Below are 26,222 nucleotides of genomic sequence, written 5' to 3' on the forward strand. Positions count from 1 at the left end.
ACCTGCCTTTCCTTAAATCTCTAGCCATTTCCAAGTTGGGAGCTCCCTTCTGATAAACGATGGTAGTTCTTAATGCTCAAACCACTGACTGACGCTCGATAGCTATGGTCTTGCCTATCTGTTCCCTTTGAATTTTTTCTCTGACTCTCACAGTGAAATGTCTTCTGGTTGTTGAGGTCTTAGCACACTGCCAAGCCCTGCTAGGCTGTCTGTGGACATGACAGCCAAAGAATGCCTGTGCTTACCAGCCCAAGCAGAGTCAAGAGGAGGCCTGAGAACAGGGTGAGGTGGAAAGTCAACTCCCCTTGCTCACAGGCCTGCTTAACTTCTGATTTTTCCTTAATGCCCTGCATGGCTCGTCTGGACATTAGAGGTTTTCCCCCCAATGTTTATTCTTGTATTCTTGTATATTCTAACATTTCATAGTCCTTGCAACAGTCTGGAAATGGTGGTCTTTACCTAGAACCAAACACTTTCTATACTGTTGGCAGGTAGACTTTGTCAGATGCATTTCTGGATGTTATCATGATGAGCATGGTGATGACAGAATATGAAAGCATTCAGCTGATAACAGATGTCTACCCAGTGTGTCTCTCAAGCCTCCCCCATCAGCTGCAGTCTGACCGGTTCAATAGTCACTGTAAAGTAACTATATGGTCTTCATCGTGGCATCTCACCACATCTACTTAACATGCTGCTTACAAAATTCCTGTGTTTCTCTTCACTGTGCTATGAAAATTTGGAAGTTAACAGATGGTTCTTAGAGTCAATCACATACACAATGAAACAAAAGCAATACCCTTCCAGTGCCTTTAAATTCCTACTTTTATATTTGGAACAAAGATGGCCCACTCCTTTTATGATTCAGGCAACAAGATCCAGGTATACAAATGGACTTTTCTATACTGAGCTGTACAGAACAAAGCCACACACTTTGACCCAGTTCTTAGGTTCAGCGCTGTAAGACTGGGATCCCTTCACTTGACAGTGGCTGAGAAGGAGCCGTGTGCAGTGAGGACTGTTCACACCCAGGAGCCTGAACTGGATAATTCTCAAGTGAAACCGATTCTCTGCTTCTTCAACTGCTTTCCTGGCTTCCTTAAAACCTCTACTCAAAATATAGATTCTCGGGGGGAAAAAGGCAATGAACTGTGGTTTCATTTTATTATTTCAAGTAGAACCACTAACTAGCCCAGTGCTGTGTTTCAAACTGGGGTGTGCTCTGCACCAGGGAGTGGACAAACCATAATATAACCACACAGCTTCTTCCAGGAAGACCAACTGTACTGTGCTGGGTAATTCACATAGTAAGACAAACATAAGTATTTCATGGGGCAGAAAAAGTGTGTAACTTGTACTTTAGCTAAGAATGTGGTATTCGGAGTCATAAGGGCCAGGGCTAAACCCTGCTGGGTTACTTACTATGTGAACTGAGGCAAAGTAATATAAGCCTTCCAAACCTTTGCCTGGCTCTGTGCAGAAGGAGAAGGAAGCTTGAGAGCTCTTATCTGGTGTGTTTGAGGTCTGAAGGTTTAAAAAAGAGTTTTACATTTTAGAATATTTGCATAAACACTATCAGTTGAGCATCACTAATAGGAAGGTTTGACGTTTAGAGATTTTGGAACATTTGGAGTTAGGGATGCTCAACATGGAATGACTGCTAGTCACTCTACTGGAGAACCTGACCCTTGTTTAACTAGAAACCTGCTAAGCTGACATGTCAGCGTTCTTAAGTGATAGCTGAAGCCTTGTCTTATATCACCATCTGCATGTACTCATAGCAGCCTGCTATTCTGAATAGGGCTTTGTAAATGGGCATCCAGCAGGGTAAGACAGCAGGTACCATGTCTAGGCTGTTACAAGAGCTCTGACTGTGGGTGGGGCCTCCCGTGGCAGGGCAGCTCTTATTCCTGCTGTCTGATCTGCAGCAGATTCATACTGGACAGTGGACTGGAGCCTACTGAGAGGTCTGTTTGAGGACTGAATGTGGCGACCCGCTTGGGATATAGCAAGTGACTCAGAAGCTGCTATTCTACAAAGAACCACGGTGTGGTGTGTCTTAGTGTTGGTCAGCCTCGCTCAATGACACATCCTTTGAGTTGGTTCTAGAAGAACTTGAGTGAGTAGAAATCTCACCCATGGAGTAGCTGATGGGAACGGACCTTGAGAGGGTATATTTGGTGTCAGGTAGAAACTGGCCAAAATACAAGAACGTCTTCTCCTCAGTTTCTCGTTGGTTTAAAATGCATCAATACCTCACAAATACCTCACAAATAAAAATAGCAAAGGTGTCGGTAAGTCAGGGCTCCTTTAAAAGTAGCCCTTCTTAGCTCGGCTATGAAGCAACTGCAGCCGCCAGCAACCTCTTTCCCAACCACGATCACCCACGTGGGGTGGTCTGGCTGCTCCTGACACTTTATCTGGGGCTTGCTTTTGGGGTATATAGTACGGTTTAAGACAGGTTTCTTCATGTTCCTTTGGCTGTCCCGGAACTCACTCTGAAGACCAAGGTGCCTTTGTGCTCACAGAGATCTGCCTGCCTCTGTCTTTCAAGTGCTGGGATTAAAGGCATGTGCCATCACTGTTGAGTATGGCTTGCTTTTTCTAAGTACTTTCTAGGTGTTGAGAACATGGCGCTCATGACAAAGCACTAATCATGAAACACACCCACCAAGCATCACCCCAATCCCTGTCCTTCCTGCTTCCCTTCACTGACTTTGATGGTACTTGTGTGTCTTGCTGTAGAGCTTGGGCTGGCCTCAAACTGACCATCCTTTCTTGTCTCTCTGTATGAAGACTTGAGACTTACTAAACTCTGAGGCTTTAAGTCATATCCCATCAACATGCTTGTCAGTCAAACGGTGGGCATGTTCCCTGAAATGAGGAACCCCTAGGGGTGTCACTTAGAAGAGAAGGGGAGAATAAAGCAGGGTGGTTTCAGTCAAGAACTTCAGTCAAGTTAGTGATGAGGCTCCTAAAGCACACCCTGGCGTCCCACAGACAGGCTCTCGCCACTATTTGGCTGGAAACACTCCCATTCTGTAGCTGAGAGAAGCCAGAGGTCACATTCCTCTGGTCTGAGATGCTTTCCTCAGTGTGCTGACACTACCTGTGAGGCCCTCAGTAATCACAGGAGACAGGAGGAACTCAGAGCTGGAAGAAAACCTGGTCAAGTCACATCTCTGGTCCTGCACATTCGCTCCTCAGTTACTAATGCAGGAGTAGGGTGCCTGTTCCAGGCCACTGGGATGGTGAGTGGCTGAGCTGGCACAAAAGCCAGCCAAGTCTTGAGACTGAATCAGTGGCCCTACAGAAAACTATGTGCTGGCATGTGCTTTAAAGCTGTGCCCACAGTTCTCAGCTGGTCTGGGTCTGGGGATGCTCGAGAGGCCTCCTCTGCAGCTGGCAGGTGTGAGTGGGATGACACTCGGTAGGGTAGTCAGGAGGTGTGTCCTTCAGGTCTCAGCCAATTGCTGCAGTGGTGCTGACCAGCTCCTGGAGGCCCTGCCTTTCTGTCCTGAGTGGGCCTATTCTGGAGAACATTGGCCACATCTTCTCTCCGCTTCCCTCAATCTTGCAGTGGATCCAGCTGCAGCCAGGTACTGGAGCCGATGATACTGGTTTGTGAGGGCAAGTCACGTCATTTCAGGAACTTTATAAATGGCTTATTAAATGCAACTACTGTTAAATATTAGATTATGTAAACTTATTAAATAAAGTGTATTAAAGACAAAGGGTCATTGGTTCTTAATTATCCTAGTACATTGTTCTATGACCTATGACCTCAAGGTTACTGCCATTCATGCTGTGTCTATTGGGTAGAAAGATACCACGGCATCTGTTCAGTAGTTTTATAGTGGGAGCTGGGACTGAGAAACTGGGTCTATTTACACCATAAAGATGGGCAAATGTGGGCTGGAGAGATGGCTCAGCGGTTGACTGCTCTTCCAGAGGTCCTGAGTTCAATTCCCAGCCACCACACGGTGGCTCACAACCATCTGTAACAAAATCCAATGCCCTCTTCTGGTGTGTATGAAGACAGTGACAGTGTACTCATCATATATAAAATGAATAAATAAAATCTTTGAAAAAAAAAAGATGTGCAAATGTTACCACTCAGGACATTTTTCCTCATCAAGAGTTAGCTACTAAGTATTAGTCAATAGACCTTGTAGTTTTATTTTTTTAACACTTTTTAAAAAAAAGATTTATTTATTTTATGTATGTGAATACACTGTAGCTGTCTTCAGACACACCAGAAGAGGGCATCAGATCCCATTACAGATGGTTGTGAGCCACCGTGTGGTGGCTGGGAATTGAACTCAGGACCTCTGGAAGAGCAGTCAGTGCTCTAAACCACTGAGCCATCTCTTCAACCCCCCCCTCTTTTTAAAGATTTATTTAGTTTTATTTTTAATATGGAAAAAAGCACTCAAATCAGGCTCCTTGCCTCCTCACTGAAGGAACTAGGAAGGGATGAGGCTTCCTTTTCTTTGTAACGTTATAAAAAGGAATATATTTCAGCACATTAACTAAGAGTTTGTAACATTTTAAAATGACTTTTAAATTATGGGATACAGACAAATGAGTAAATGAGTTTCCTCACACAGTTTAAAGAATAACAGAATTATGATGCATGTGCCCCAAATTACCAGACACTTTGAAGTTTCTTTTATAACTTGTTTTCCCAAGAGAAATATTACCCAGATCCAAGTACAGTGGATTTTTTAGGGTTTTTCTTTCTAATATATATATTTTTTACACATAGAGAAATTAAATGTTTTTAAAAGAAATAGTAGTCACTGGGGACTTCATCTACTGTTGACTAACAGCCTGGAAGTCTGTGGTTAGCAAAACCATGTTTTGATTTTGAAACTGAAGCTGCTGTAAGATTAATTTTAATTTTCCTACAAATCAGAAATGTCTAAGTGACCATAATTTAACACAGTCATTTGTAGTAATACTTGTTATTGTGAGGGGAAGTACATATGTCTTAAGTAAATTTTCAAGACTGTATTATAAACCTTTTAAGTCTGTAGACCACAATGCTCATTCTGGTTGGCAGGTTAAACATGGACTACGAATGTAACACAGGGGGACTGTCAGCTGCTGCTCCAGGGATACCAGCTGCAACCACAAACTCGGAAATTTATAGTCTTCTCTGAAGCCTGGGCAGACACCACTGCCATCTCATGCACTCACCAAAACACTCACCCTGTGCTCTTCAGGGGTCTGGGATGGTGTCACTTGGCTTCCGGTGGCACTAGAGGTCTCTTAGATGGAAGTGACCACTTAAAACTTTAGAGTTTTTGGAAAAATCTGAAAGGAGCTGGGTTTTATGAGAGGATGGGGACGTCCAAGCAGTGCACGGTCAGGAGGCTGCCCTGGTACAAGATGAGTCCTTGAGGAGTCCCCGGGACTCCCGGCTGCTGAAATTCAGGGCTGTAGCTTGGGCCTCCTCAGTCTGGCTCAGGAAGCAACACCACTAGCACTAGCACAGCTCACTTCAGTCTGATCACAAATGTAGCCCATCCTGCTACACACTTGGACAGACGCATAGCCTGGGGTTCTGAACCCAAGCTCAAAGACTGGGAATGTAAAGTTAGGCACTGAAGACAGAGCTTGGCTGTGGCCCGAAGGCCACACTCTTGCTTCATCCTGAGGGTGGGCGTGTCCATTGGCTTCACTGTGTAAGCAGTGGCTAGACTGCAACCTCACCAGGAACACCATATTACATAGGAGATTTCATATTTGTGCTACAATACCTTTGTGAAATCTGGAAAATTATGAATTATGAAACTTACTAGTCATATATAATACATTTTAAGTTAATTAGAATTATTCATTTTATTTTATATGTTTTTCCTGCATGTATGTATATGTGCAATGTGATGTGCATGCTAGGTGCTCTCGGGGGTCAGAAGACATTGTTTCTTGGGAACTATAGTTACAAATCACTGCGTGGGTGCAGAGAATGGGGGTTCTTTGCAAGAGCAGCAAGGGTTCTTATTCTCTAAGCCATGTCTCCAGCCCTGGATAACACATTTTTATGTAAATATTAGAAACAGAAAGTTCACTAAAATATTCTTTATTACATGTAAGATATTCTAATTTTTACCTTTGTTATTTCATTTAATAAATATGTTCATGGCCATTACATGGATTCCTTTTCTTTCCCAATCTTTTTGGCATGGTCTCACTATGTAAGCTAGGCTGAGCATGAAGTCTCAGTCATCCTGCCTCAATCTCCTGTGTGCTGGGTTACAGTGTGGGCCACGAAGCTCAGCTTATACAAATGTCTTTATGTAGTGACTGGCTATGGCCTGGGGTTTGAATACTTAGTGTAGCAGTCAGGGGGCAGACTTTGGAAGAAGACTATCTATGTTCAATTCTGTGATCTATGCTGTTTAGCTGTGTGACCCTAGACAATCTACTTAACCCCTCTGTGCCTCAGTTTTCCCATCTGTAAATGCTGAACGATAACAGGGCCAACCCAAGAAGTATAAGGAACGAGTCAACACACATGAAGCCACTGCAACAGTACTGATACTTTGTGCTTGACAAGGGTCAGGTTCCTGGTTCACAATAGATGGAAACAATACCAGCACTGGAAATCTAAGCTCACAAGTCTTTCATCACTGACATTTCTACCAACGATCTGGCCAGAGCTAGTCACCAAGTAGCCCCCTGAGTTCTGCTGCTCCTGTAGGCTACACTCCCAGGTAGCACTGAGGAGGCAGTGATGGTGGCTGAAATACAAAGGGCCCAGTCCTCCCTTAGAAACAATGCACTGGGCTGTCTATAAGTACACCATCCTCTTAGTTTCCCTTCCTTGGTTCTGGAGATGAGTCACACTGTTGGGGTGCACTTCCAGCAGGAGGGGCCATGGGGTGCTCCCTGCAGACGGCAGATGGAAATGAAGTTTCAGATTGTAATCTTCCCTCTTCCACTGAAGGGGTTTGCAAGGCACTCAAGGCTCCGATGCCCTCGTCTCCAACCCCTCAGGACCAAGCATCGAGGCTGCTGTGTTTCTCTTCAAGGTCTAGGCTTGTTCTGTCTCTTTAGTGCCCCATGGGCACTGCCACAAAAAGCAACTCTGTGCAGCCTAGGAAGCCTTTGGGACTGCCAAGGCCACCACAGAGCCAGGGAGTCTGCAGAGCAACGTGGCACAGTGCCCCTCACCAAAGGTTCAGGGAAGCTCATGGGCACAGCAGGCGCACCTCAGCACGTGGACATGAGTGGTCTCTATGTGAGAGTTCCACCCACTGCACGTGATGATGGTGCCCTGATTCACATTTGCTGGTAGAGCCAGGAGTGGGTCTGCACATGTTAGTTAGCACAGTGGTTAACAGGACTGGCCAGTCAGACCTGAAGAGATCAGCAGGTGGGTCACACGATTTGTCATAGCTCCTCATGAACAGAGTGGTTTGGTTTTTTTTTTTTTTTTTGTGACCTGGGAACCTAGCAAGTCATTTCAATAGAGAGAAAGCTTGAACACCTAAGTAAAGCCAGTCTCAGAAGATTTAGAAATGCTCTGAATCATCCTACTTATTTTCATCCCAGAGTCCTCCTTTGCTTGGCCTGAAGCTCTCAGGGAGACTGGGAAGCTTTACAAGACCTCTGCGGCATCAACAGAACTAGGGGCCTTTTAGCATGCTGTCATTAGGACTGGGGAGGGGGCTCAGCAGTCAGAGTGTGTGCACTTCAAGCTGCTCACAAATGCCTCGGACTCCTGCTCCAGGGATCTGACACCCTCTTCCAGACTCTTTGGGCACTGCGTTAATTGTGTAGGTAATTTTAAAAATGGTAAAAATTTTAGAGGTGTGCTGCGACTAAAATGTTAACAACAACACAACAACACAACAACAACACAACAACACAACAACACCACAACAACACAACAACACAACAACACAACAACAACAACAAAGCAAACCGAAGGTGGCAGCAAGAGAAGCTGATCCACTAGAGACTTGCCATCCTACAGAGTGACGTGCACGCATGTGTGTGTGCACATGAACCTGCATGTGAGTGAGTACACATGTGCATGCATGTGTTATCCTGCACTCACATCCACTGAGGGCACCCTTTGGGAGGGACCAGCTTCAACCACAGACCAAAATAAGACCAACGGGCTTCCTTCACGGAAAGGCACTCTTCTTTACAGAGGCTCTGTCTGGCCTGGGAGATCCTTGAGTGGCTCCAGGGCAATTGGCACAAAATAAGTGACACCGAAAGCATGCCTGTGTCCTGTCAGATTGTCCAGCCAATTCTGCTGGTAAGACAGAAGAAAAAAGGAAGAAAAGAAAGAGAGGAGGGAGGGAGGATGAAAAGACAAGACAGAAGGCCTTTTCTGTCTGGACACCCATTCTCTCTTTCTGCTCTTCTCTCTCTGTGGTACTAAGAAACAAAGCCAGTGCTTACACAGTCCACACCAGCCTCATGCCACTGAGCTAGCTTTCCAACTTCTTTCTTTTTTTTTACATAATCATTTATTGTTGTTCTCCCCCACACCCCCAGAGCTGAGGACAGAACCCAGGGTCTTGTGCTTGCTAGGCAAGTGCTCATCCACTGAGCTAAATCCCCAACCCCCTTCTTGTTCTTCTTTATTCAGACATTATAACACAGAATATAGGAAAATGTACTAAAATTTTCTGAGTAGAGAAGGTATAAGATTTCTTTTGATTATTCAATAATTATATCATATATACATTGTAACATAATTTATAACCATATATTATTGATAATTATTTTGTAGATAAAAAGTATAATAAGTACTTGCCTACTAAATATATCCAATCTAGCTTTCTATCACTGTTAAACATTCAGCGGCTGAGGGAATAAGAGCATGTACTCCTCTTGCAGAAGACCTGTATTCAGCTCCCAGCACCGCACGCTGGGCAGCTCACAGTGTCCAGGCTACTTTGACAAACACCTGAACTCATATGAGCACACAGCCTACCCCCCCCACATACAACCCCCCAACCCCCCCACATATATACCCACACACATACACGTACACATAATTAATACCTAAAAAAGGAATCTTTAAGACTTCTCAGCTGCTTCAGGTTGAGCGAAGTGAATGCTTGCATTTGAGTGGACTGAATGTTATGTGCCGGCCAAGAGGACAGATGACAAACACACACAGACCCAGAGCAGCAGCTTCTTCCAGGAACTGGGAGAAAGGCAAACACATAGCCAAGGAGACGAAGGGTGCAGGATGGCCCTGATCCCTGGCCATGTGCTGCCCACGGAACACACAGGCTCCAGATTTGTGTGCACGACCTTCTTGGTAGCACCATTCAGAGACCAGAGGCTGCTCTGTGGACAATACTTAGGATCTATGATCCCCTCATTTCCTCCCTCCCTCCCTGCTCCCTATTTCTCTAAGCTTTTTTTTTCTTTTTCTTTTTTTTTTTTTTTTTTTTTCGGAGCTGGGGACTGAACCCAGGGCCTTGCGCTTGCTAGGCAAGCGCTCTACTGCTCTACCACTGAGCTAAATCCCCAACCCTTCTCTAAGCTTTTTAAACAGTAGTATCTTACCCTGAATTTAATCACTTAAATGAAATCCATGGATCAAAGTTAGGCAACAGGTGTCATGAGCAAGAGTCCTCCCTCAGCTACCACATCTTTGTCTTTTCTTAACAACTGTGGGGATTTTCTTCAGCCCTGTGGAGTATATGGTCAGCTTCACCACAGTCAAAGTCACTACTCTTACAAGCCATAGGTCAACAAACACTATCCGTGGAGCAATCACTCTTTAGCCCCCAAGTAAATTAAACCATGGTCCTTTTCATTTTGATGTTCAGAATGAAAAAGCTGTAAGGTTCCGGAGCAGCCCTGGGCTTGGGAGACCTGGAAAGTCCCTGCCACCTCCCCTCCCTCCAGCTTTCTCTGATCAGGGAGCAGTAAGAGCCAGTCCTACACATGGGTTTCATTGTCAACTTCATATCCATGTAAAAACCAGTGGACAAAACAAAGAGCTGCCGTTTATGAGATTCTGTGGTATAAACTACAAATGGCTCATGAGTTTTCCTGTTTCGCCTTCTCTGAAAGCAAATTAAATTAGCATAACACTGCTAATGAGATGAGGTATAATTCTCTCCATAAACTGGAAGAAGTCTGTTCTATTTTATTTTTATTCTTTGGTTCTTTCAAGACAGGGTTCCTTTGTGTATCTGTGGCTGTCCTGTAACTCTCTCTGTAGACCAGGCTGGCCTCTAGATCAGAGATGCTCCTGCCTCTGCCTCCCAAGTGCCAGATTGAGGGCATGTACCAGTAACACCTGGCTGGAAGAAATTAAAAAACGGGGGAAAATAAATTGGCTCTAGGATCTCTTGGATTTTGGGCTGCAGGTTCTATGCAGTCTACACGCAACACTGCCTACTCACTGAAAACTGAGCATTTGCAGGCATAGTCCTAATTTGATTTGCTTAGTTTTCTGAGCTTTGGAAAACCATTTACTCTTTCGGGACTTGGGTCCCTTATTACAAACCAGACACGATCAAGAGCTCACAGAAGCTGTTGCTATGACCTTAGAAGGCAGGGGAACACAGGGGAAGCACTTGGCCCACTTACAAATCCCTATCTGGGGTCTCTGGGGATAGCATTTCCACAGACACTGGTTCTCCCTGACCTTCACCCAGAATTAAAAGAAGGTACTTTTAAGTGTAACAGGCATCTGGTGGGTCAACTCCCACATAGTCCAGAGAAGGGCAACGTAACTAAATTTGCAGTTAGAAGGCTCCATTTTCTTTATTTTCCATTATACAAGTGCTCATGGTATATGAACCCTCCTGGCTTTGTGAGTGCCTCCTATCTGCTGACCAGGTAGGATGGCCCACTCAACCTTCAGTTCCCAGCCCCCGAGGTGGGTGCTCAGTGGTGAGGCTAGTGAAATGCCATGTGGAGAAAGGAAAGGGGGAGACCAGTGAGACAGGACAGAGTCCTCTGTATAAGATTTTCTGGGTATTTTGTTTATGTAGTGTGATCAGTCGGTGCCAGTTACCATGAGCCCTGCAAGATGTGGCTGATAGACCACAGATGGCATCATTGTCTGTGCTGTTTTCTTTTCTGAATTTCCCTAGTTCTCCACCTTGGTAGCCACCAACGCCAATGACATGGAGCTGAAACAGCTGTCTCCTTTCTGCTAACAGTTCTGCTGATCTCAGCCTAGGATAACTGGCATATACGTTACCTAAGACTAAAGAGGGCTGACTCAGCAGCTGAGGGGAAAACATGAATGTACCCCAAACCAGAGTTGTCACGCAGGTAAGCAAGGACAACAGATTAGCATTAGAACAGATAGCATTTGCTCAGGAATGTACTACTGAAATAGGGGCTGAGGTCTGGTTGGAACAAAGACATGGAAGCAAGCAAACTGGTTAAGAGCAGCAGCCACCAAGATGGCGGCCAATCTGCCATGAGTCTTACTGTGCTTCACTAAAAGCTGCTGCCACAGTCTGTATCTGCTAGAGGGAGCGGCAGCACCGACCTAGGTGTATTATGGGCTGTGAGTAAGAAGTGTCATGTGCGTTAAACGTTTCTTCTCTTTACAAGGTGTCCACCACATGAATATCCCAAACCTTTCTCAGAAGAAACTCAGATACTCAAGTCCTTTCTGCTCATGGTGGCCCTGGCCAAGAGCTTCCCACTGTATTTCTTTTCTGCAATCCCCTTTTAGCTCTCCCTCATTGCAGGACTCATCGAGTATGGCTTCCATCTAACACAGTGGTTCTCTTTAGGACATCAAATAACTCTTTCACAGGGGTCATATATCAGATATCTTGTATATCAGATGTTTATATTATGATTAATAACAGTAGCAAAATTACAGTTATTGTAGCAACTTCATACAGTCATTGAAGTAGCAATAAAGTTATGTATGGTTGAAGTCATCACATGAGGAATTGTATCAAAGGGTTGTGGCATTAGAAAGATAAGAACCACTGCCCTAACAGGAAAGAGAGGTCCAATATAACCCTGACATCTCATGGTCAACTGCTCAATGGAATTTACTTCTGTGAACATGTGTTGACTTACATAGTGCTATAGTTGGTGAATTGTTTAAAAGTATTATGGAACTAAGAGCATGTTTTTTCTTAAAATGTTATCGATGTGTACGTGTGTGTGTGTGTGTGTGTGTGTGTGTGTGTGTGTGTGTGTGTGTGCGCGCGCGCGCGCTGTATATGTGCATATCCACAAAGCCCAGCAGTGGATGATGAATCCTCAGGAGCTGTAGTTATAGGATGCCATGAGTTGCCAGATGTGGGTGGCAGGAATTGAACTCAGGTCCTCTACAAGTACAGCAAGCTCTCTTAACCTCTATACCATCTCTCCAGATGCAAAGGGGTGCTTTCTTAAAGTGATTAATCCACTTAGGCATGAAACTGTTCCGGGGGCAGTAGACTTCATACAATGGGTTATCCCATCATATAGTGTACGCGCATGGGCATCTGAGAGTTACAGATTTCAGGTTTCACACGCCTCGGGGGCTGATATTTTTCTAAGAGATTTTCCCCGTTTTTATTGAAAGAGTTCAGTTTAATTGCTCTAAAGAGCATTAAATCATATTCATGGGAGGCCATTTGTTTGGGCTGAGCTCCTGCATTAGGCTCTAGCAGACCAGAACAACTCAGAGTGCAGTCATTCCTGCTCAGTGACACTAATCCAACTGAACCTTTACCCGGTCAGTTTTTCATAAAAAAAGGAGACTTACCAACCAATTAAAAATGGTTTTCCTTGAACCTTGATGAGGGAGTCCTCTGCTTAACTCTGGAAGGGAAGTAACTGCACCAATATGCTTTTAAGTCCTCTTTGCCCTTTGGAGCCCTATTCTGCCCACAGTCAACTCCTTGTACCACCAGAACAACTGTTGTGTGTAGAATGGTTGCCATGCCACCCCAGAACTGCTAATAAAAGCCAATTGGATCTTTCAGCTTTCACCAGTCTACTCTGCTCACTGTTCTGCTTTCCTGGAGGCTGCCCCTTATGGCTGTGTTTACTCAGTTACTCAGGAAAGCACACACATGAATAATCTTAAGAAAAGTTCCAAGGACTGTGACTGTTCTCGGCTCTTCCTCTTGCTGCTGATGGGGCGTTTTGAGTGCAGAAATCCTTGGCAAACTAGACCACCCATGTGTGTCGGGTGTGGAGAGTATAAGGACGTTGGTAATTGTGGCGGTGTAAGCATTTTAATAAAGATAACTTTTTAAATGCACAAACCTAGTTGATGAGTCTGGACACTTGCTGTCCTTTTCACTGACTTTCTCTCCATTTTTAATAATGATTATTGGTCAGTCACAGATTTTTTTTTACCTTGTTATCAATAGTACTTTAAAACTACAAAGGGGTTACTAACAAAAAGGGAAAATGAACCAAGGGAGAAGAAAGTTTTGACACAGCCTCTCACATCTAGTAAGATGTTTTGTAGCATAACTGCAGGGGCGGACAGTGATTAAAAGATCGCAGCGCTTGCTAAGTGTGAGCACGGCTAGGCGTACATGCCACTGTGCTATATCCAGCACTCATTAACCTGGACAGTCTGACCGGGCTCTTTTAGGAGTGGAGCCTCTGCTGCAGTGCAGACGGGAGGCTACTCTGCGTTGTGCGGTGGTACTTTTGCTGTTCTATAAGTTGAGGAGCAAAAAGGAATGTCCCAAAGCCACTATTTAGTAACCCTTTGAAATGAGTTTGTATTTCACAAGATCCCCTAGCCACCTTAACCCACATGCTTCACCCCATACACAGGCTCCATAAATGAGGGAATTTATAGGTTATTTGGAAGAAAAAGAGCAGGGTATGTAAACTTTAAAAAATGTCACTGTACTTAACTGTTAATGAAGTGTTGTGTGGTGGGGCCTCCAGCTCTTCTGCTGTTTGTAGCCAGCAGCCCTCATTTGCATGCCCAGGGCAGGCACTAATCCCTACCCTCAGCTGCTCCCCAGAAAGGCATGCACCCCATAATACTGTTCATCCCGCTGGTTTATTTAGCAAAGCCTTTCTTCCCAGCACACACAGGTCTCCATTTCAGGCCAAGCTGATTACCCCAGATTCCTAATTAGTGCTAATTAAAGCTTTAATGGATAGCAGCCAGAATTTAAAAGCATGCCACCTCCTTTAAAGACCCATTGCTGGTTCAGTGCAGGAATGAGCCAGCTCCAGGACTTCCTATGGCGTGACACAAGCTCCTGGATAACTTGGCACACAACATGCAGGCCACGTCTGGTGACCTGGAGCCTCTCCATCCTGTTTTCCCGAATGTCTACTGCAGTCCTGGGTAGTTTTCAAGGAGCACATCTTTCAGTACTCCCAGCAAGACTAGCTTCACGGGCATTTCCCCACTCTTGTCATGGCTTGGGAAACAAAACAAAATACCCTAACTAAAATAATTCTGAGGAACCCAGTAAACTTGCTTAGGCTTGAAAAGCATTCTTATATTGATTCTGCTGTAGAGAATAGCTCAGAAGATTCCTAGTAAGTCAACCCCAAAGGCAGCAGTTTAAATCTACCCTGTTCTTATACAATCCCTATAATGTGCAAGCAGACTCATACTTATCGTGGCCAGACTGGGTCACGAATGTTCATAATAAAGAGAGAAGAGAGGATCTGGAATTTGATGTGAACACATGAATGCCCACGGAGCTGCTGAGTTACAGGGTCGAGCCACCAGCCTGGCTGCTGGGAACTGAACTGAGTCCTATGCTAGCTCGGTGAGTACTCTCAACACTGAGCGTCCTTCCAGCCCCAGACCTAGATATCTTGAGAGCATTCTATGCTAAGTGCTCCCCCCACCCGCTGAGACAGGGTTTCATGTCGTCAGAGGGACTCAGTCTTACCATCCATATGTGGATGAAGATGGTCAGAATTTGTCATCCTCCTGCTCCCACTTCCCATCTGGGATTACAGGAATATGGCACTGATGCCTAGTTTATGTGGTGCTGGGGATCAAGCCCACGGCTTTGTGTATGCTTGGCACGCTCTCTCCTAACAGTCAGTTTAGATTCCTCAGCCACAGATGGCAGCCGGGCCTGTGTAATGACCACTGAAACAGATCTCTTCCTGGCACAAGCCACCCCTTCCTCTGTGCTGTTCTTGCTGCTAAGAACTCTGTTTGAAATGCTGAGACTGAAGTGGTGTGGGGCTCCAAGGGCGTGAACAAAGGGTGAGCAGTCACACCCTAGAGGGGGAAACATGGCGGGGCTAGCATGGGAAGGTGGGGGAGAGCTAAGGACAAGTCTGAGGGAATACTCCTGTTTCCTCAGAGGAATGAGAGCCCTCCAAATTATTTCAGAGATAGCTTTTTACATTTTTAAAGGCTCAACACACCTTTTATTTGCCATGTTTTAGATGGCTATTTGGGGTATAAATATAAAAATAAAAAATACATCTTCCTGTGTGTGTTGTGTATGTGTGTGGTGCAAGTTCAAAGGTGCTCATGTATTCAACAGCACGCACAGTCTGTGCTCCTCGGAGACTGGAGCGACTGGCTGGTGTTTTCTTTCCTCTGTTCCTGCCTCTCATGTACAGGTCTTTAATGACCCGCCACCACTGTGTTTGCTGCCCATCCTTCGCCTTTCCTCCGCTGTTGAGGTCACCAGCATGCGTAGCCACACTCAGTTTTCTAAACGGGTGCTGGGATTTGAACTCAGGTCCTGTGTTTTCATGGCAAGTATCTTACCCACAAGGCCATGTCCCTAACCCCAAAAGAGTACTTTTGTAATGAAATCACATGGTTTATTTATTTGTTTGTTTAGCTGTTCTGGACAAAAATGTGTTTTCCTTCATGGCTGGGAATGGTGGCAGTCTGTGGTCTCATCATTTGGAGGATGACATAAGAGGACGTAAAGCTACGCAGGCATATGGGGACACTGGCTCACACCAAGAGCAGCAAGCAAGAACAAATGGGAGCAGAGCTCAGCGCATGTCTGTCTTCCAGCCTGGCTGAAGAACATGGGGTATGGAAAAACGCCAGCATGGGCTCAGTGCTTGGGCTTGGTGCAGCAAGAAGCAGCTGGAGCTCGGTTTCCCACACGAACTGCCCACAGACGGTAAGGACAGGAACTCTGGGTTCAAGCACTGAGGACGTGAATTCAGTTCCTCAGCACCCATGGTACACTGGGTGTGGGGCCATTCGGTGGGAGGAAGACAGACAGATCCAGCTGCTTGCTGCTCAGCTGGCCCAGCTGAAATGCTACCCTCAGGGTCAGGGAGAGACCCTGTCCCAAGAACAAAGTGAAGAGAGACAGAGGAAGACACCGGACACTGACCTCTGGGCTCCACAGGTGCATATACAAGTGAGTGTGCTTACAGGTACACCCATGTTCCCTAGTACACACATGCACGCACGCACACATATGCACGCACTGGCTCTGATTTCAAAAGGAAGCCCCACCTACTTGTCAATGGCTGTCGGTGTTGCAGAGAGCGACTGTGGTGTGCCATTTGTATATTTTAATGGCAGCAAAGATGCCCTTCACATTGTCTTAGCACATAGTTTCTTATGTTTCCTGGTTATTTATTAAAGTTTTCTACATTCTTGAGAATTTCATGTATATATACAATGAAACATGATCATGTGCTTCCCCTTCCTCCAGCTCCTGCCACATCCCTATATATAGCAAGTTCGCTTCCCAGCTTCTGTGTGTGTGTGTGTGTGTGTGTGTGTGATTAGTGCCTCACATGGGTGTGAGGTCATTCTGGAGCATGGGAAACCTACTAGTAGAGATATCCTCAAAGAAGGAGTCTCCTCCAGCAGTGGCCGACTGCCAATAGCTCTTCAGCATGGGGTGGGGCCTAGAGAGGACCTCCTCCCTGTACGACCAAATTGAGCAGTTCTTAGGTAGGGAATGGTTAATTTTGACTGTCAATACGATGCCATCTAGAGTCACCTAGGAAGATGGTCTCAATGAGAGACTGTCTAGATGAGGTATGCCCTGTGGAGGACTGTCTAAAGCATGTTGAGATGGGGACATCTACCCACGTAGGTGGCCCCATTCCCTGTGCTCAGGATCTTGAAGTGTGCATGAATGGAGTCCCTTCTGAGCTGAGCTCAAGCCATTTCTTCATTCTCTCACTCTGCCCTTGACTGCAGACATGACTAGCTATTTCCAGTTCCTGCCTTGACTTCCCGGCAGTGATGATGTAACCTGGAACTGTGTCTTCTAAGTTGCTTTGCTGGGTGTTAACTGAAGGAATCGAGACAAAGGTATCAGCAAGGGATTGAGATCAGGCTGAAGGTTACTACAAACAAGCAAACAAACTAGGAAAGCCCATTAAGACATCCGGCTTCTTTACCTCTGTAATGGACAGCAGGGGTTTGGTGGCTATTCACACCTCCTGTGGCCCTAAGGACACAATGAAAGATTTAGCAGAGGAATTCATGCTTCTTCATGGAATGCTGGATGCAGTCAGACAAATGCCAGGCTTGCCTCTTAAAACTGGGAAAGCCCAGGGAGGGGATGGGGAGACCCCACCCCACAGCCTGGCCTGCCATGGCATGGGTGGCATTTTCAGCCACTGCTGCTAAATTATACAGCTGGTCCTGGCCTCACTCATGCAATTAACCAGACTTTCTTCAAGTCTGCATCGCTGCCTGGGAGAACATGAGGAATTTGTCAAGAGACAGTATATCTTTAAGGATACTGGGGAGCCATTTAGTGGGTAATTCACTAAAAGGAACGGTGTCTTTGAAGGAGTTAATTCACCTCCTGAGGCCTTGGAAGGCAGCTTCCTCACCAGGCCTAATAGGGTAGAGGGCGGTCATTACAGAACAGATTACTACTTAAAAAAACAAAACAAAACAACTTTTCTAACCATGCAACTCATTAAGAAAAGGAAAACTCTATGATACCAGAAAAGGCCTTACTTTCTGGATGAGTAGGTCAGTAAGCCAGTGAGGTCTTTCCCAGGTCTGGCTTGTCTTGGCTTTACATGAGAAGAGTCCACATGTGAAAGGAGCTTGCTAGGTTTGGCCACCTGAAGGGCAGTCTGCTTCTCCTCTTTGTCAGATCACAGCTCAAACCTAATCTTCCCCTCCACCTCCTGCCTGATCCAAATCTTCAGAGTTTGCCAGCCCACAGGTGGAGCCTCCAGATGCTTCATTACTCTTACGTTCAAGCAAGTTTCCGCTCTGACCTGGGATCTTCTCCCTCTGACTGAAGGATACTGCATTCACTTATTTCCATCAGCTCTGGAAGAGCATGAGGTGGCTCTCGAGGACACAAGAAGGCAAAATGGTTGCTGAGGGGAATAGGAGAAGACGACAAAGGAGGGTTGGGGACAGAACATAAAGGTGGGGACAGGCTGTACCACAGGGGCCAGAACTGTAGGCTCTTCATGACTCCATGTAGCAACACATACCTGTAATCTTAGCTCATGTAAAAGATCAGTTCAAGGTCATGCTTGGCTACATAGGAGTTTGAGCTCAGTGTCACCCTGGGCCTCCTGAGACACTGTCTCACTCTCTACTCCCTACCCTCTGAAAATGAAAAAGATCTCAAAAACACTGTAATTGCTATGTTCTGAAAAAACACAAGAGAGTGCTGCTTACACTTTTAGCAGCTCCTGGGATGCCATCACACACAGGGCAATGGCAGCTCCTGGGGTGCCACCACACACAGGGCAATGGCAGCTCCTGGGGTGCTGCCATGCACAGGCAACGGAGCAGGTGTTCACAGAGGGTCTGCTGTCGGTGGCCCGAGAGATGTGTTGCTACGTCAGGAGGGATTCTGCTCCCAGTCCTGCTAGCAGCTTGACACAGGAGCCGGAGGAAGGCACAAAAGGTCCTCTAGTGCGCGACCAGACGTGTGTTCTAAATAAGACAAGGCTTAAAACATAGGATGGTGATAGCTGGACCAGGGGGACACACTGAGTCCTGGATGTTGTGGACTATGTGTGTCTGTCACTCCTAAGTAGTCCTCAAGGGTTTCTAAAACTGGAAAATATCAGTTCACCAATCCAGGAGGGCTGTGGCTAGCATTACTTTGCCACTCCCCTCCCCAGACCCCCCACTGAAGAGAATTAACGTCCATTGCACACAGGGTTCTTTGCCACCATGCCAGTCTGTTCACTCCTTACTCCAGTTTTGGCCCTGCCCTCTTCTCCACTAAGGGCCATGAAGACACGCAAGCCTCTATCCTGCAGAGCGTCTGGCTGGCATGTGAGTGTAACTCATTTGCTTGTTTCCATTCATAACCAGAACACCACTTAGTGAAAGATTTTAAGTGGGCAAGCATAGAGCCTCTGCAACGCAGAAGATGGTGACCGCTAGCCATTTTAGCTACAAATCATGGCTACGGGTTTACTATGAGGCCAACTCCTTCACGCAGGCCCTATTAAAAAATAATTGCCATCTGCCAGACTCCCTTCTTTTTTATTAAACTGTCATTAATTACTGGTAACAACAAATTTCATTTGGATTTTATTGAGTAATTATAAAATAAACAGGGGAGGACATCGAGCTTCCTGCTTCGCTGAAGGCAGGGGTTCCTTATAACTGTACATTCCAAAGGTACCCACCGTAAGCCACCCATTCTATTTCCTCTGATAATTATAATTCTTGAAACTCATCCTTCCTTGGTTAACAAGTATCTTCTTTCAGCTTAGCTCAGTCTGACTTCAGCATGGGTCATTAAACAGAGAACCTGCCACTACCCATGGGTAACAACACATCTACTGTGGGTCATTGTATAATTCACTGAGGTTGTGGCATAACTTGATCACTACTATGTCTTAAAGTTTTCATATTCCAGGTATATAACAACATATCACTGTAAGGTAATCAAGAACAGCATAGGCTTTAATGCCTTGATTAGAACAGGTTCACTGTTTGAAAGGTGAAGTGCAAGGTTTTACTGATGCTTTTCAACTACAACACTCAGGTGAAAACATTTGAAACAGGCCATTAATTTAATAACGTGTTCATCCACAACAAATCATAACTCATTTCTTTTTACTGCAAAAGTAATTGAGTAATGAATAATGAAAATCATCCCACTGAAAAGGGCAGTAAAGATGTTGGCTTTATTATTAATACTCAATTTTGGTTAATAAGGCAGCTATTAAATTTGTGACAGAATGGGTCTAATTTATTGACTATTCGAGATAACAGTGAAATATTACCTAGTAAATACCTGTGTTCTTACAAGAGAAGATGGGACTCTAGAACAATGAATAGAATCCAACTGAGAGGCCAGCTCTCACTGAGAACTCTCTGACCTCAACCCGCTTATACCTGTAGGGTCACTGGAGAGAGTCACACACTTCAACTCTTAGTGCTGAAGTGAGCTGGAATTCCCTAGGGAATGAGGTCATAACAGCAAACCCGGAAAGGATGATATACCCAAAGGAAGGGTTTCGCTGGATGTCTCAGGCGCGACATTCAGTGCAAAGAGGCAAAAGCAACTCTTACTAATGGTGGAAGGGAACAGAGAGAGGTGTTTCTCACTCTGTCCTTGTAAATCAGAGTCATAGCTGATTTTCGGTACCCAAGCAGTGTGGTGCTGAGCTCAAGGGGGCTGAAATACTTACTGCTCAGGGGAGCATGAGCTTTCCATGAGCTCTGGTCACGCCACCAAAACTTGTTTTACGTATGTCTCTGTTTAAGGATACACTGTTGGTTTTCTGGAGGGGCAAGCATCTGCAGAGTGACTTATATCTGCAGAAAGCTGACTTAATGCTTGAGTTTTCTCTAAGGGATAGCGCCTCTTGTGCTTCCAGACACAAGACGAAACTTGGGACTAGACTTGGGGACCATTTTAATAAAAAGTCAAGAAAAAGCATGAAACTTTAAAACAAAACTAAACAAAACAAAGACAAAAAAAGTGGCAGCAAATGGGTCCTGGAGAAGTCTCTTGTTGTTAGTAGGTGAGATGAAACAGAGTCTGGACAGAGCCTCATGCTCTGACCTCAAGCTGCAGGCCGCACATGATAAATGACAACAGAATGCTTCAAGTAAGGGAGTCTGGGGTTACAAATAGATTTTTAGCAAGAAGGCAAATTTTCAATCCCACAATCTACGAATAAAGTGGGTTGCCTGGGCTTCACACTGGTGGCACCCTAGTCACTTGCCTATGTGCTGTGCTGGCTTTCTTCTGCAATTCTCACTTAGGGGTCATCTTAGACTATAAAATGCCCTTCATACAGCAGGAAGGACCAGGACATACATTGATTATTCAATTAATAACAAGGTTAATTTCTGGAAATCACTAACTTCTAGAGCTTCAAATAATATGTGATTGGGGACATTTCAAGAGAATGGAGGCATTTTATTTGCATGTCTCAGATGAGAGCTTAATTTTACTAGAGGGACATTGTATAATGCCTAGTAACTCCAAAGTGACAGTGTCATTTGTGACAACAAGATGTCCTACTTGACCTTCATAGGAAGACTGCTCATGTGGCCTTTTTACAGAACAAAGGTGCAATCCAATGAAAAGCATTTAATAGGTACTCTCAGAACTGGGCCAAAGATCGCCAGCTCATGCCGAGTGCCGGTTCTAAGAATGAAGACACGGCATCTCTCACAGCGGTTCAGACTCTCCGAGGAAACATCAGCTCTTAAATTAGTGGGCACAGCCTCCTACATAGCTACGACACGGAGCTTAAGAGAAACAGTTTTCTGTGTCTCAGAAAAGGGCTATGGACTCTCAAAGTCTCTACTGTTCTAGAACATAGCCAGCTTCGTCAACGACGTCATTTGCCTGACACTCCTACACATTTAAACACATCCTTTTCCCCTCGGTCCAGTCACACAACACTTTAACAACACTTTCTTTGACAATTAGCTATCTTCTAGGTATGAGGCCATCTGGCTCTGTGAGAATCGCTCAAGGGGCCTTGGTCTAATCTTGAGAATCTGACAGAAAACAAAACATCAAAACCAAACTAACTGAGCAGAGATGATCAGGTTCCAAAGGATGGAGTTAAAATAAACCAAGGGAAGTTAGGGTGCGAGGGATGATAGAGTGAGATGTGCCCCAGGCAGCTGCACTGGGTGGGGGGATTACAGCCAATGTAATCCTAGGAAGCAAAAAGACCCTCACTAATGACTGGGATGGACCCTGAGAACGGCTTTTGTGTGGGGTGGGGGTTGAGGGGAGGGGATTATGAATTTTAGGTCAGGCACAGGGGACCTTTTGTGTTTTATATGCCGTCTTTTAAAACATGCTAAGGGTTTGGTGCATTTGAATGGTTTCCTCCAGATCTTCAGGCTCCTCTGCTCCTCCAGAATGCTCACTTCTATACCGAGCGTGTCAGTGCGTGTCAGTGCTCTGCAAGGCGGCATCTCGTCACATGCTGCATCTGTTCTAGGCACGCCTGCAGATGGAGGGTGGGGAGGGACTTATAGTAGTAAGGAAGCTGTCTTATTCCAGCCATCTACACCCCCAAGGAAGGCAGGGAAGTGCTAGACTTCATGTGTTGGGGCCCAGACAAGAAACTTGAGTCTTTTAAATGCTCTTTCTGAATCTGGAGGCCTTTCTAGCAAAGAATACTTTCACCTAAACACTTTGACAGTGAATTGCATAGGGGTGGAAAAGCAACGAGCCAAAACAAAACAAAACAAAACAACCCAACTTGTACAGACAAAGGAGGTCTTCACAACAGGTGAGCACTGACCTGAGACTCTGTCTCCACAGGACAGCACCTCCCACATCTCATGGCAAGCAAAGCAAGGGGAAGGAGGCAATTTTGGCTCAAAGCTAGGATGCATTAGCTACAACAACTACATCAATACAGATTTATTACCTGAAGAACGTTGGATAAAGAGTGGTGTGGGTACCAATGAGTTCAGATTATTCAAGATTTGGGGCCTGAACACAGGGCCTTCAGAGCATTCAAGGACAGAAGAGTTCAGGATGGAAACTAGCAATGCAATTAACAAAGCAGCTCGTTGCAGACATTTCACTAAGACACTGGGCACTCGTTGGTGGGAAGCCCAAAGGTGTCTTCTAAGCAGAACTGGAAGCTGAGAAGACTGTTTTAGGATGTCCACACAGTAGGACCTTTTGGTCATGACTGCCAGAGTATAAGCTTTTTTCTCTAAAATGATATTCCAGCATTTTACCCTTCCTTAAGACTTCACAGGCAGTGGGGACAGGCCCTGGTGCTACTGCCCATGTTTCTTGCTCTCTATTTTCTCGGCACCTGATAGATCAGCACATCTTCATTCTCCTTGAGATTAGTTTCGGGATATGGCTTGATTTGAAAAATGACATACACATGCTAACAGTGATTCTTCCTGAATGGGTTTAGAACATGGGTCTAGGGGCTGGGGATTTAGCTCAGTGGTAGAGCGCTTACCTAGGAAGCGCAAGGCCCTGGGTTCGGTCCCCAGCTCCGAAAAAAAAGAACCAAAAAAAAAAAAAAAAAAAAAAAAAAGAACATGGGTCTAACTGGCAAAGTTTTGTTATTGTTGTTAGTTTTTTTGTTTATTGGTTTGGTTAGGTTAGGTTTTTGTTTTTTGTTTTTTGAGACTGGGCTTCTCTGTGTAACTTTGGCTGTCCTAGAACTAGCCCTGTGGACCAGCCTGGCCTTGAACTCACAGAGATCTGTTTGCTTCTACCTTCCAAGTGCTGGGTTTAAGGACATGTGCTACCACTGCAGGCACAGACAAGGTTCTTGAGTGGCTATAATGAGTAGGACATCTTCAAATGAGGTCTGGGGTTCAAAAAGAACAGTCACCAAATGCTTGTCATTGAGATCTAGGGACTATTTGCTCCGGCAATATTGGCAAATGCGTCTGAAGGTCAGGTTTTTTACTTCACTTTTCGTTACATAACAAGAAAGTCCAGTAATTGCTTACTTTCTGGATCAAGAACTATTTTCCCCAGTGCTCCAGTGAGACTTCCCTCTGTGTGAACACTGATTCCAACCTAAGAAGGACACAGAATTCAGCACTCGGTCACTTCTGCTTTCCTATGTTTTTAGCGGTCCTTCACTAAGGGCATCAGGAGACTTCTGGGGGGCAGAGGTCACGTGCTGGGCACCTCTACGATATCATCAGCAAAGGAGGGAAGAAGTCAGCAGCTTACGAAGAGTGCTGGCTAAGGAATGGAGCTGCCCACGTGCAGTCGTGTGTGGACTGCGTCACTGACCCAACCCAATAGTTCTCAGCATGCATGGCTGCAAGAAGAGCATGGTGGGGGTCTGAGGACACATTTGCCACAGCCCGGCATGGAGAGGAGCTGTGGCAGTTCTTGTCAACAATGCAAATTCCCATGTTTCTGTATGAACTGACTCTCGCTAACCTATTCATTGTAGCTTTCCACAATAACTAAAGGAGCGGAGCCTCGCAGCGGTGTGGTGATAACTTCAGGAGCAGAAAACAGCCAGTGGAATTTAAAATGGAATTTGGTGGTTTGTACTGAAGTGCTGTGAGCTCTGAGGAATGGCACAGATTGCTGAGAAGGAATGCTTGAGCCTGGTTCAGGTTTCATTAGTGAGAACAGTCTAAACATGGCCCCTGGAAAGTCATCTGGCCAGCCCTCTGCCTCAGACTGCTCTTTCTCAGAGAGAAATAGAGAGCTGGGAATTCTGAAGCTGCAGAGCTAACTCCAGGCTGCTGCTCGCTGCTTGTAAGTGAAGGAGGTGGTGCTGAAACACGGGCGAGCAATTTCAATGCTAGGGGAGGAGACTATCTCACTGGTGCAGGCCTTAAAATTACATTTAGCAGAATTACAATTTTTGAACATGGGGGCATATTTCAGATCTGGGAGTTATGAATGGGAACGGAAGTTGGACATTTTAGGGAGCTAATTTCAGTGAGGAATAAAAAACATAAGTTCTCTCATTCTCTAGTTGGTGATGATTAAAAAAATGAACAGTGATGCAATTTCTTCAAAAGTAGGTGGAAAAGTAAGCCTGGCAATCATGTTTCGAGCACTTGAGTGGCACATTGTCGTGCATAGAGGGTGTTCCATGAAACAACAGCTTTCTAGTAGATAAAGTGTTGCCACAGAGCTGGGCTGCAGGCTCAGGGCACAGGCATGGTGAGGCTACAGCTGGAACGAACAACCAAGGAAGATCAGGGTGACGGGCTGTCCAACTGTATCTATGTTGATACTGTTGACTGACTCAAGCAGAAGCAACTTGAAATAGCTCAACTGCTATACTGCTATTAGGGAAGAGGTACAGAGGAGAATTTGCGCCTTGTTCCTATAGGTGATTGATTGCTAAATGACTATGGAGGCTGTCCTACCCCACCCTCTGTAACTGTGTGCACCTCAGAATCCTCAACTGCTGCTCACACAGTCCGAGCAAGAGGACAACTCACAGGTGTGACTGAAAGCCTGAAAAGAAGTCCCATTGTGCTGGAGGAATGGCAAATGCCCCTGTCCTCCACCCGGGACTCACCAAGCTTGTACTATACATTACACTCAATGTTTTAGAGTGCTGGGACCTCAGCTTGATTTTGAGATTTCAGCCTCACTTGGTAACTGATGCCTCTTGGGGCACAAAATTATGAACGTCGTTAAAACTTCATCAAGTAATAATGTCATTGTGACTGTTAACATAAATAACGGCAGTAAATAAGTACACAGTGATAGATCTGTCTGTGTTCTATCCAGAGAACTGAAGGCTAGCTCTGATGTGGGAAGTCAGGACACTATTCCCATTGCTAACTGCCACTCGACTTCACACAGGTGGGTCCTCTGATGTAAGGTTAGCACATTCCTAGCTGAACAAGAGAAACAGAGCAGCTTCAAACAGGACTCATTCACACAGGGTGAGGTCCAGATGATCAGTATGTTTTTGCCTTCTGTTTTTCTTCCTGACAATAGAAGGGAAAACTGTTCTTGTGAAAATTAATTGAATTTTATTCAGAGGGGAAAAAGAGGTGCATGTGAACAGACAAAAGGCCCCTCTGGCAGGAAGAAGTCCTTGTCAGCCTCAGTGGCACACACAGCTGTTTTGTCTGACAAATGTCTCCTCACCTTTCCACAAACAACAAAGGTATCGCCTGCTAAGATATACTGCCATAATACGATGGCTGGGAAAATATATGGTGTAATACAGAGCAGTCTAAATACCTGTAAGTGGAAAAAGACATAAACAACCATTTTAATTACTTTCCTCATGTAAAACGCAGCTGTAGTAATGTTGGCAGGTCTCACCTGCCCTGTTTTAAATCTGTGACATGAAATCATGCCACTTAATTAAGTCTTAATGCATAAAAATATTTTTATTTACTTTTTATGGAATATCAGCATTTAAAGCTT

The 26,222-nt window shown here is 45.2% G+C and overlaps 1 protein-coding gene across 9 annotated transcripts in view; it reads right to left on the reverse strand.

Annotated features, from left to right (window-relative positions):
* Jazf1 (JAZF zinc finger 1) overlaps positions 1–26,222 on the reverse strand; it is a 303,410-nt gene that overhangs the window by 47,668 nt on the left and 229,520 nt on the right.

Source organism: Rattus norvegicus, chromosome 4 (genome assembly GCF_021556685.1).
Source record: "Rattus norvegicus strain SHRSP/BbbUtx chromosome 4, alternate assembly SHRSP_T2T, whole genome shotgun sequence".
NCBI classification, from domain to species: domain Eukaryota; kingdom Metazoa; phylum Chordata; class Mammalia; order Rodentia; family Muridae; genus Rattus; species Rattus norvegicus.